The 10,312-nt window shown below is 43.7% G+C and overlaps 1 non-coding gene across 1 annotated transcript; it reads right to left on the bottom strand.

Moving 5' to 3' along the window:
- Positions 1-6,075: 6,075 nt before the first annotated feature.
- On the bottom strand, positions 6,076-6,182 carry LOC147937994 (small nucleolar RNA R71). The gene has a single exon (XR_015567584.1). It is a non-coding gene; the product is annotated as a small nucleolar RNA R71 (small nucleolar RNA).
- Positions 6,183-10,312: the final 4,130 nt, after the last annotated feature.

Raw genomic sequence — 10,312 nt, 5'->3', positions numbered from 1 at the left:
CAGTAATGCTTCATTGCTAAGCACACCTTACAGAGGAGTTGTCCCCAAGATAAGGATGTTGCTCGACACCGCAAGTAATGGTAACTTCCTCAACAAGGATGTTGATGAAGGTTGGGACCTAGTTGAGAACTTGGCTCAATCTGATGGCAACTACAATGAAGAATATGATCGATCTGTGTGATCTGCAGGAGAGGAAGATGCCAAGTACAAGAGGGACATGAAAGCCTCAATGACAAGCTTGATAAACTACTCAACCACCAGCAGCAGCATGTTCATGCTATATCAGAGGAAGAGCAGTTTATACAACAAGATTGGAAGACTATACAAATAGAGGATGTTAACTAAATCAACAACCAGGGAGGTTACAACAGAGGGTACAACAACTACAAGCCGAATCCGAATCTGTCTTATCGAAACCCAAATGTTGCCAATCCTAAAGACCAAACTTACCCATCTGCAGTACAAGGGAACCAGGTCCAACATAAGCCTTTTGTCCAGTACAACCAAGGCTATGCACCTAAGCAGCAGTACTCTGACACCTACAACCAATCCCCTGGATTCCAACAACCACAAGGTCCGCAGAACCAATCACACGAAGCTGAGTTATGAGGCCTACTTCAGCAAATGATTCAAAATCAGGCTTCCGCATCTATGGACATCGCGAAACGGTTCGCAGAGATGAGCAATAAGATCGACTCAGAATACAATGATCTCAATGCCAAGTACGAATCGCTCAACACTAAGGTTAGATACCTTGAAGGCCACCACAAAACCAACTCCCAGGTAAGGCTGTTCAAAACCCCAAGGATTATGCAACTGCCCAAGCCATCTTCCTTGATGATGACTATGAGGATTACCTCACTAGGGACAGTGATGATCAAGATGGGGAGGATGTGGAACACCCAATGAGAAATTAAGCCAAGTAATATATATCCGAGTATGAACCCGAGCCTTCACCCGAGGAGACTGGTCGAGTTGATGATCGAGCATTGGTTCGAGAATCACAAACTGAAGAACAACCCGAAGTGGCACCCGATCACCTACCCGATGATGGGGATCGGATGATGCATCGAGTAGATGTTGAAACAAGAGATCAAACTCAACCACCTGCACCAAGAGGAGAGGAATTAGAGGAAAGGTTCAATGCTGCACTTGACATCCAGTTGGAGGTGCTTGCAGAGCGAATGGCTAAGCGTAAAGCTCCACCACCTAAGCTTTTGCCCCCACACGAACATCAGGAGGAAGCTGCTAAGGAAGCAGCTCGATTGGAGAATGAGGTTAAGGAAGCTGTCAAGGAGATTGGTTTTGAGATTCTCAGGAGTGGAGCGTGTTTGGATCCAGAGCTACAGATTGAGGAAAAACTAGAATATCCTGGCTCTTTCACTTTGCCGTGTTCAATAGGACTTCGGATCTTCAAGAATTGTTTGTGCGACCTTGGAGCTTCAGTTAGCATCATGCCGCTATCAGTTGCCAACAAGATGGGATTCACTGATTTTAAACAAAGTAATCTTTATTTGGTTCTGGCTGATAGAACAGTGAGGCATCCGATTAGGATCCTAGAAAATCTGTCTCTCAGGATTAGAAGAGTGGAAGTGCCTACTGACTTCATGATCCTTGATATGGACAAGGAACCAGACGATCCACTGATTCTAGGAAGACCATTCTTGGCAATAGTTGGTGCTTTGATCGAGGTGAAACAAGGTAAGATCAGAATAGAGCATGGTGAGCATATCAAAATGGAGTTTGATGTGAAGAAAGGGATTAAGAGGCCAACCATTGATGGTCAAGCTTTTTCTACTAAAACCAAACAGAGGAAGGTGCAACATCTTGAAGAGTTCAACAGCGCATTTGCCTTAGTACCTGGACAAAACCTGGAAAATATGTTGAACCAGCCTGCTATTGTGGAGAGGATTCCAAAACCTCTTCCACCTGGATCCCATGCTTGAGGAGCATGAAGACTCAAGCTTAGTGACTTTAAACAAGCTCACTTGGGAGGAAGTCCCAAAGGTATCTTTTAATTTTAGTTTTAGTTTATTTGTTTTATTTAATCCTTCTCTTTTTGCAAATTTTATTTAAAAAAAAATGGAAAAATTCAAAAGAGGAAAATTGGGAAATCCGAGGGTCAACCCGACACTGTACTCGACGCGGCTGATCGTGTCTCTGCTCGGATGGCGAGAGAAGTCCGAATTCCACAAGGAATCCCACTCTCGGCGAAGCCCACCAACCGAACCCTACTCTATTTAAGGGTATCAAACCACTTCTCCCTCATTATCACCGGTAAGTTGTCTCTAAACCCTAAAGTTCTTTTAGCTTCCATACTTTCTATTCTCTCTCGATCTCAAGCTTTCATTTGATTTCTTTAGGACTAACCCTATTAACCTCGAGACTTAGCCTTTTTCTTCTCAAGGATTCAAACATGAAGCCAATCGCTAAAACCTACCAAAGGAAGGGAAGGTGGTCAACCTCCACCGCTGCTACAACCGGAGGTGATGCCGGCGAAGCTCGAGAGTCTCAAGGGAGAGCAAACGTTCCACATTCCCAACCGCTGGCTGGACGTTTTGCCTCCCCAACCCGATGCTTAACCCGATCCACCACCCGACCTGATGCTCGAGTAGGCCCCCGAGTTCGCTCACTGAGTCTGATGGCGAGTGCTGTTCGCCGTTCTCCTTGATGTAGGGACCTGTCTACGTCCGAAAGAACCCTTACCGACCCTATGGAGGTCAATTCTGATATTGGAGGAGAAGAGCAAGGGGAGGTCCAAACCTCTCGATCAAGGAGCAGAGCTGCAGTTGCGAGAGCGAAGAGACCGGCTTCAGATAAGGCTGAGAGGGTAGTTGAAAGAGCAGTTGAGGAAGAGGATCAACAGGAAGAGGAGGAGGACAGAGAGAGAGAAGAGGAGCAGAGAGAGAGAAGAGGAGCAGAGAGAGAGGACATGCCAAGCCTCACGGAGGCTGAAGCAAAAAGAAGTAGACACTCCGGTGAGACTATTCAAAGTTTTCTGGAAGATGAGCTTTGTTGGTACCCGATACCCTCACCGTGAGACCATGAAGCAGTTGGACATCGCTAGAGATGTTGAGTTCTTGTTCGACATGTGCCACCTGGGCCAGATGATGCGATCCCACCTTTAAGCATATGAGGAGGAGACGGTCCACTTCCTTTCGACCTTGAAGTTGCATTATTTTGAGGACCACCCGACCCTACTACCCGATGGGGGGATCAGGTTCATCACCTTCTCCGTGCGGAATAAATACTACCGACTAAGTTTCAAGGAGATGGAGAAGCTATATGGCTTCAAAGCTGGTAGTGGAGAAGGAATGGAGGTTATCAAGGAGGAAATGAGGTCTCTATGGCTGACAATAGGAGACAAGCTCCCCTACAAGTCCACAAGCTGCAAATCCGCTCAAATAAGGAGCCCTGTCTTGAGGTATTTTCACAAGTCCCTTGCAAGCACTCTTTTTGCTATGATGTTCATATATTTTACCCTGTTTTCCCCTAGTATATTCACATATTTTGCATCTTTTGCTATCCATTTTGACCATTATTGCATAGCTTTAGGACCAATCATGCATTAGAGTTTAGTTGCATTGCATTTGCATCTTTTCATGCATAATCAGGTGATTTTGGAGCTTAAGGAGCATGGAAGCAATGCTGAGGAGAAGGGAAGCAATCATGAAGGGAAAGTAAGAGAGTTAAGGCTGAAGAACCAAGGTCCAGAGTCCCACTCGACCGCCCACTCGACCAGACACTTGACCGTGTGCAGAGAGAGACTCGACCGAGTGGAAGCTGCATGAGAGAAGCCAACTCGACCGGTCACTCGACCGAGCACCGGGTCGAGTTGGCCGAGCCGCCTAGCTATTTAGTCTTTTAGCATTTTTAGGGCTTCCACTACTTTTTCTATTTAAAGACCTTGTACCCAGCAGCCACGAGGAGTCTTAGCTCATTAGATAGTCAAAAACCTAGTTTTTACCCTTTTGGAAATTATTCCTTTTGCACTTTTATTTTTCTTAGATCTTGTACTCTTTTATGAGAGAAAACACTAGATTCTTCAATATTGTTGGTTTCATAACTTTCAGAATATTGAGAATTTGAGTTTGATTCTTTCTCCAATTTTGTAGATCTTTGCTTTATCTTTCATTTGATGCAAGTTTCAGTATTTTATGGGTTTATGACTTTGATGTTCATCATGTGTTCTTGTGAGTAGTAGCTTAGGATCTTGAGGATGGGTTAGGCTGGGCTGTGTTTGAGGTTTGTTTGCTTTGGTCAAGCTTGATTGTGGTAGAATCTCTTCTAGGCTAGATGTTCTTAATGCTGATCCTATAACTGAGAGGGTAGGGTTTGATTTCAATAATCTTAGTATCACACCAATGTTTAAGAAGCATAGATAAGGCTAGATCTAGAGCTTACTATTAGGCTTGCTAAGAGATTAGAGGCCTTGTTTGGTATGAGACATATTGCTTAATGCCTGCTTATGTAGATTCTTTACTTTGTGAGAACAAGTCTAGAGATGCATAGGTTTGATTGTTTCTTGGCATGAGAGTGGATTAAACCTTTCTTAGAAATAAATGTCTAGAGATTAGCTCAAGGTTTGTTTGAGATTTGTTGACCAAGTTAGATGACCTCATTCATTAGTCCAGCCCATGAATCCCTCCTCAAGGCCTTCCTTGTTTATTGATTTTTAAGTCTTAATCCTGCTATTTGATCGTTGCTTGATTCGCTTGTGTATTGCTCTGTTTTTCTTGTATTGCTTTGTTTCACGGATTTGTCCAGCTCGACCCTGCACTCGATCTACACTCGATCGAGTGCTTGCTCGAGTTCATCCCCGGAATCTTGTTTATGATTTGTAGTTGTCCTGTCTTATCTCTTGTTTCATTCTAGTTGCATTACTGTTAGATTCTCTTAGTGTCCTGTTCATTACTTGTCTTGCATTAGCTCAATAGCATAGTTTCTATTTCTGTTCTAGCTTCATATTAGTCATAATCATTCTGTTCCATTTACATTTAGCATCTAGTTCTAGTAGCTTTACCTTCTGCTCTTTACATTTCATAAATAGGATTGTTAGTGACAAACATTCTTTGCATACTTGGCTTAACTTAGGCTCACATACACATCTTGACTGTTCACAACTCTCAGATTGGATTGACACCTCTTATACTGCAACTGCATAAGGGGAATTGAAACACCTTGTTATCCATTCATTTCATAGCTCACCATTCCATACATTCATCAATTTACCACCCACCAAATAACTTGTTTCAATTTGGCGCCATTGCCCATTTGAGAGTGTTTTTGTGACATTTAGGATCATTATTAGTCTAAGATTAAGTTCGTTTATTCACTTGTGAAGTTGCTGAACTCGAATCTTCTTTTGCTTGGCTGTCTTGAGTTTCAGGTACCCACTCGACCACCCACTCGACCACCACTCGACCAAGTAGTGATCGAGCACTTGATCGAGTCAGACAGCGTATCTAAATAGACACCAGTTCCCAGTCGACTCGACCACCCACTCGAGCCTGCGCTCGACCATGCACCTGTTCGAGTCAGTACCTCAGTTTGTTGATGCACACAAGGTCCAAGGGGAAAGACAATCTTCAAAAGCCTATTGACAACATCCACAGACTGCAAAAGGGTTTGAGACATAAGCAAAGAAGAGTAGTTCAAGAACAGCAAGGAGATCAAGTGATAATGGAGCAACAAGATCCAGTTCCAAGACCAAGGAACATTGATGCTGGAGATGCACCCAATACCCACAACCAGAGAGCTGGCATTGTGCCTTCCACAGTACCAAACAACAACTTTGAGATCAAGAGTGGATTGATCTCCATGATTCAAGCCAACAAGTTCCATGGGTTACCAATGGAGGATCCTTTAGACCACGTTGATGAATTTGATAGAATCTGTGGTCTCACAAAGATTAATGAAGTGAGTGAGGATGGATTCAAGTTGAGGCTCTTCCCATTTTCGCTTGGAGATAAGGCTCACCTTTGGGAGAAGACTCTTCCTAGTGCAGCAATAACCACATTGGATGCTTGCAAGAAGGCTTTCTTGGCAAAATTCTTCTCAAATGCAAGGACTGCTAGATTGAGGAATGAAATTTCTGGGTTTGCTCAAAGAAACAATGAGAGCTTTTGTGAAGCTTGGGAGAGGTTTAAAGGATTTCAGACTCAGTGTCCTCACCATGGCTTCAGCAATGAGTCCCTACTTAGCACTTTGTATAGAGGAGTGCTTCCCAAGATCAGGATGCTTCTTGATACAGCTTCTAATGGCAACTTCCTTAACAAGAATGTGGAAGAAGGATGGGAATTAGTTGAGAACCTTACTCAGTCAGATGGCAATTACAATGAGGACTATGACAGAACCATAAGGTCCACCTCCACTGACCAAGAGGACAAATACACGAAGGATTTGAAGATGGTCAATGAGAAGCTTGACAAGATCCTTCTTAGCCAACAAAAGTCCATCCACTTCATTGGTGAGGAAGATGTTCAAGTTCAAGAGGGGGAGAATGAGTTTGTTGAGCTCTGTTATATGCAAAACCAGGGTGGATTCAAAGGCTACAACCAAGGAGGGTTCAAGAACAACAACCTCTCCTATACAAGCACCAATGTAGCTAATCCACAAGACCAAGTCTATCCACCTCAACAGCCTCAACAACAGAACAACTATGTCCCCAAACAACAACATCAAGTGTTCCAGCCTCAGTTGTGTCTCCCACCAGGGTTTCAGACTAACCAAGGCCAAGAACAACACTTAAGAGCTATGATGCAACAGTTAAGGGCAAACACAAGGAGAGATTGAGGAAGCCAAACAGTTTGCTGAGTTGAATCAAAGGCTCACATCCCAGTATGATGACCTGAACATGAAGGTTGAAGGTCTCAACTCTAGAGTGAAGTATATGGAGAGCAACATTGCCTCTACTTCAGCTCCTAAACCCTACCAACTCCCTGGAAAAGCTGTTCAAAATCCAAGGGAGTTCACTGCAAAAGCCATCCATATCTCTGATGAGGAAGTCACTGAGGACAGTGAAGTCTAAGTTTGGGGGAATTCATCAGTTACTGAAGCCCCAAGTGACGTTTGTGCAAAGCAAATGGAGTCCGCCATTGCACTCGACCAGGAACTCGAACAGCCACTCAACCGAGTGCAAGCTTGAGTGGTTGATCGAGCTGAAGACTACAAAGCTGTCAAGCCTGCTAAGTACATTCCTCCTGCTTACAAACCGCCTCTACCATTCCCAGGACGTTTCAAAGCACAGAAGCTTAAGGATTTAAGGGAAATAATTGAGAAAAAGGAGATGATGGCTAAGCAACAAGAGGATGAGAAGGCTTTGAAGGAAGAAGTTGTGGTTGAGAAACAAGAGGAAGTGATGGCCATACAAGAGATCATCATTGCTTACCAAGGAGAGGAGAGAGAGCCTGCCTTGAAACAATATGAACCATATCCTCTCTATAGAGATTTTTTCCTTGATTTGTCAAAGAAGAAGGCTCAAACTCAAGATGAGAAGGATCTTGAGGACCTTCGAGGAGTGATCATCCCAATTAAGCTTAAGGATCCAGGTCCATTCTATCTGCCTTGCACACTTAGCTATCTCCACTACAACCAGTGCCTATGTGACTTGGGAGCATCAATCAGTGTGATGCCTTATTCTATAGGACAAAAGCTTGGGCACACTGATTTCAAGTCCACCAACCTTCATGTATGCCTAGCTGATGGGTCAAATAGAGATGTGGTTGGCAAGTTGGAGAACATTCCAGTGAAGATAGGGAGATCAAGGGTTCATACTGATTTTGTGGTTCTAGAGATGAACAAGGAGCCTGAAGATCCTATCATTCTTGGGAGGCCATTCTTAGCTACTGTTGGGGCAGTCATTGATATCAAGGAAGATCTTGTGACCTTGAACATTGATGAGGGTATAGCTATGAAGTTCAACATCTATAACCGAACCAACCTTCCTACCATTGATGATCAACCTTTTACTATCAAGGATAAAGGTGGTCAAGAAAGTTTAAGTGATAAGGCAACTCCAAAGGCTGAGCTCTCTCTTCAAGAATATTCTGTGGAAAAGTTTAAGAGGTCAGTTCAAGAGTTGACTGGTATGGTTGAGGATCTCCAAGTCAAGCTAAACAAGAGGTCTTTGAGGAAAGCAAGACCAAGGCTCAAAATCAAGAAGAAGTATGGTTTTTGTGTTAAGGGTGAGGTGATCAAGGATCAACTTCACAGTGATCAAGAGGTTCCAGGGAGGATTTCATCACCTCCTTGGTATCTAGACCAGGCCTAAGAAGGCAACCAAAGTCAAGCTTAGTGACTTTAAACAAGCTCACTAGTGAGGAAGTCCCTAAGGTATCCTTTATAAATATGCTTTATTTTCTTAGTAGTTTTGATGTGTTTTCTTTTATGTGTGTGTTGGGCAGGCCTTTTAATGAAAATGTAGATGGGTATAGAGAAATTTGGACTTGGAGAAGTAGATACGCAAGCCCACTCGACCAGTCCATGAGAGGTACTCGACCGAGTTGGAAATGAAGTAAAGCCCATTCGACTCTCATTCATCTAGAATGATCGAGTGGAGGGAAGAAAAAGAAGAAAATTTTGAATTTTCAAACTTTGGTCAATGGAGCTCGACCACGTGCTGGTCGAGTGTGGGGTCGAGTGGCAGCAAAAAGCAAGTCAAAGATTCCCATTTCAAATTTGAATGGTATGGATGCTCCACCCTTGTCTTCTTGTCTCCTTAGCTTCTTTAAATAGAGCTTGCACGATCCTATACCTCTCACACTCTCTTATTTGCTCAATACAACTAAATTCAAGTTTTAAAATCTCTCTCAAAGTTCATCTTTTGCTCAAGCTTAGTTCTTTCAAGTTTTTGGGTCACTAACCTATTAACTTTGAGCTTTGAGTCTATTCCCTTCAGTTTTATTCAAAAATGTCTTCAAGGATTACCAGGAAGTCTCAACAAACGGCTGCAAGCTCCATGGAACGTCGTGATGCCAGCCTTGAATCAAGAGGAGAAGCTGGGAGAACCACTCGATGCCCCACTCGAGCAGGCCATCAACCGAGTGGTGGACCGAGTGGTCGGTCGAGCCAGATGCCGTGTCCAAGGAATCTGTCAGTTGAGGAAGATCCTGAGAGAACTGAGAGTGAGGAAGAAAGGGAGCCAACCCTTAATGAGTTAATGAGGAGACACAAGGCCAAAGGGAAGAGGCCAGCAGTTGAGGTTGAACAAGAGGAGATAGAAAGTGAGAGTGAGGAAGAAGATGAAGAAGAAGAGCTAGAGGATGATGGAGAAGCAGAATCTTGTGGTTTGACAAAGAGGCAACTTTATGAAGCCTTCATGAGCATGGAGTTCCTGGGGACTAGATATCCACACAAGGAAACCATGGAGAGGCTAGCCATTGATGAAGATGTGGAGTATCTCTATGAGAAGAGCAACTTAACCAAGTTCATGGGGCTTTGCGTGGAGGGCTACAAGGAGGAAAGTTGTGAGTTTCTGGCCACAGTCAAGCTGCATACATATGCAAGGAAGGATGCTGAGGTTGGAGCTGGTCATATTTCCTTCACAATCATGGGGAAGAAGCATGAGCTTTCAATGAAGAAGATAGCCAATGTTTTTGGTTTTGAGGTTGGGAGCAATAGGAGCTTGATGATACCAAGAGAGGAGCTCTATTCCATTTGGGAAACCATTGGAGACAACATCACCTACTCATTCTCCAAGACCAAGAGTTCAAAGATAAGAAGCCCAGTTCTAAGATACTTCCACAAAGTTCTTGCCAACACCTTCTTTGCTAGGAAGGAAACTGGAAATCTAAATGAAGGAGAGCTTAAGATGATTGACATGGCTTTGAATGGGATCATCCTTCATGCAAGAAATGGAACCATCATTCTTGGGAGCACTGTGGAGACTGATCTTGGAATGGTGCTTATTGACCATATGATAGACTTAAGGAGCTGGGTAGGCAAGCTGTACAACAAAGGTTCAAGAGGAGCCCTAACCATTGGAGGCATCATCACTCCAATACTTCAAGCTGCTAAGGTCCCACTTAGAAGAGAAAGGGTTTCACCAAGGTGGATAGACTCAAGATACCTCACCACCACCCTCATACTAGCCAATGAGATGCATCAAGGAAATCACATCTTTAACTTTGAGCTCCCAACAGTTGGAAAGAAGCAATTGATCCTACCTAACCAAGAGCTCACCACCATTCAAGAAGGAGCCAACATTGACTTTTGGCCAGCTGATGAGTTCTTGTTTGATGGGATAGTTCAACCTAGAATTAAAGAAGCTCGGAATACACAAATGGCTGATGGGGAAGAGCAGTTTTAGTTT

This window comes from Camelina sativa, chromosome 9 (assembly GCF_030686135.1).
Source record: "Camelina sativa cultivar CO46 ecotype springtype chromosome 9, ASM3068613v1".
In the NCBI taxonomy this organism is placed as follows: Eukaryota; Viridiplantae; Streptophyta; class Magnoliopsida; order Brassicales; family Brassicaceae; genus Camelina; species Camelina sativa.
Note: the sequence above shows the minus strand (reverse complement) of the source record. Positions and strands in the feature narration are given on the sequence as shown.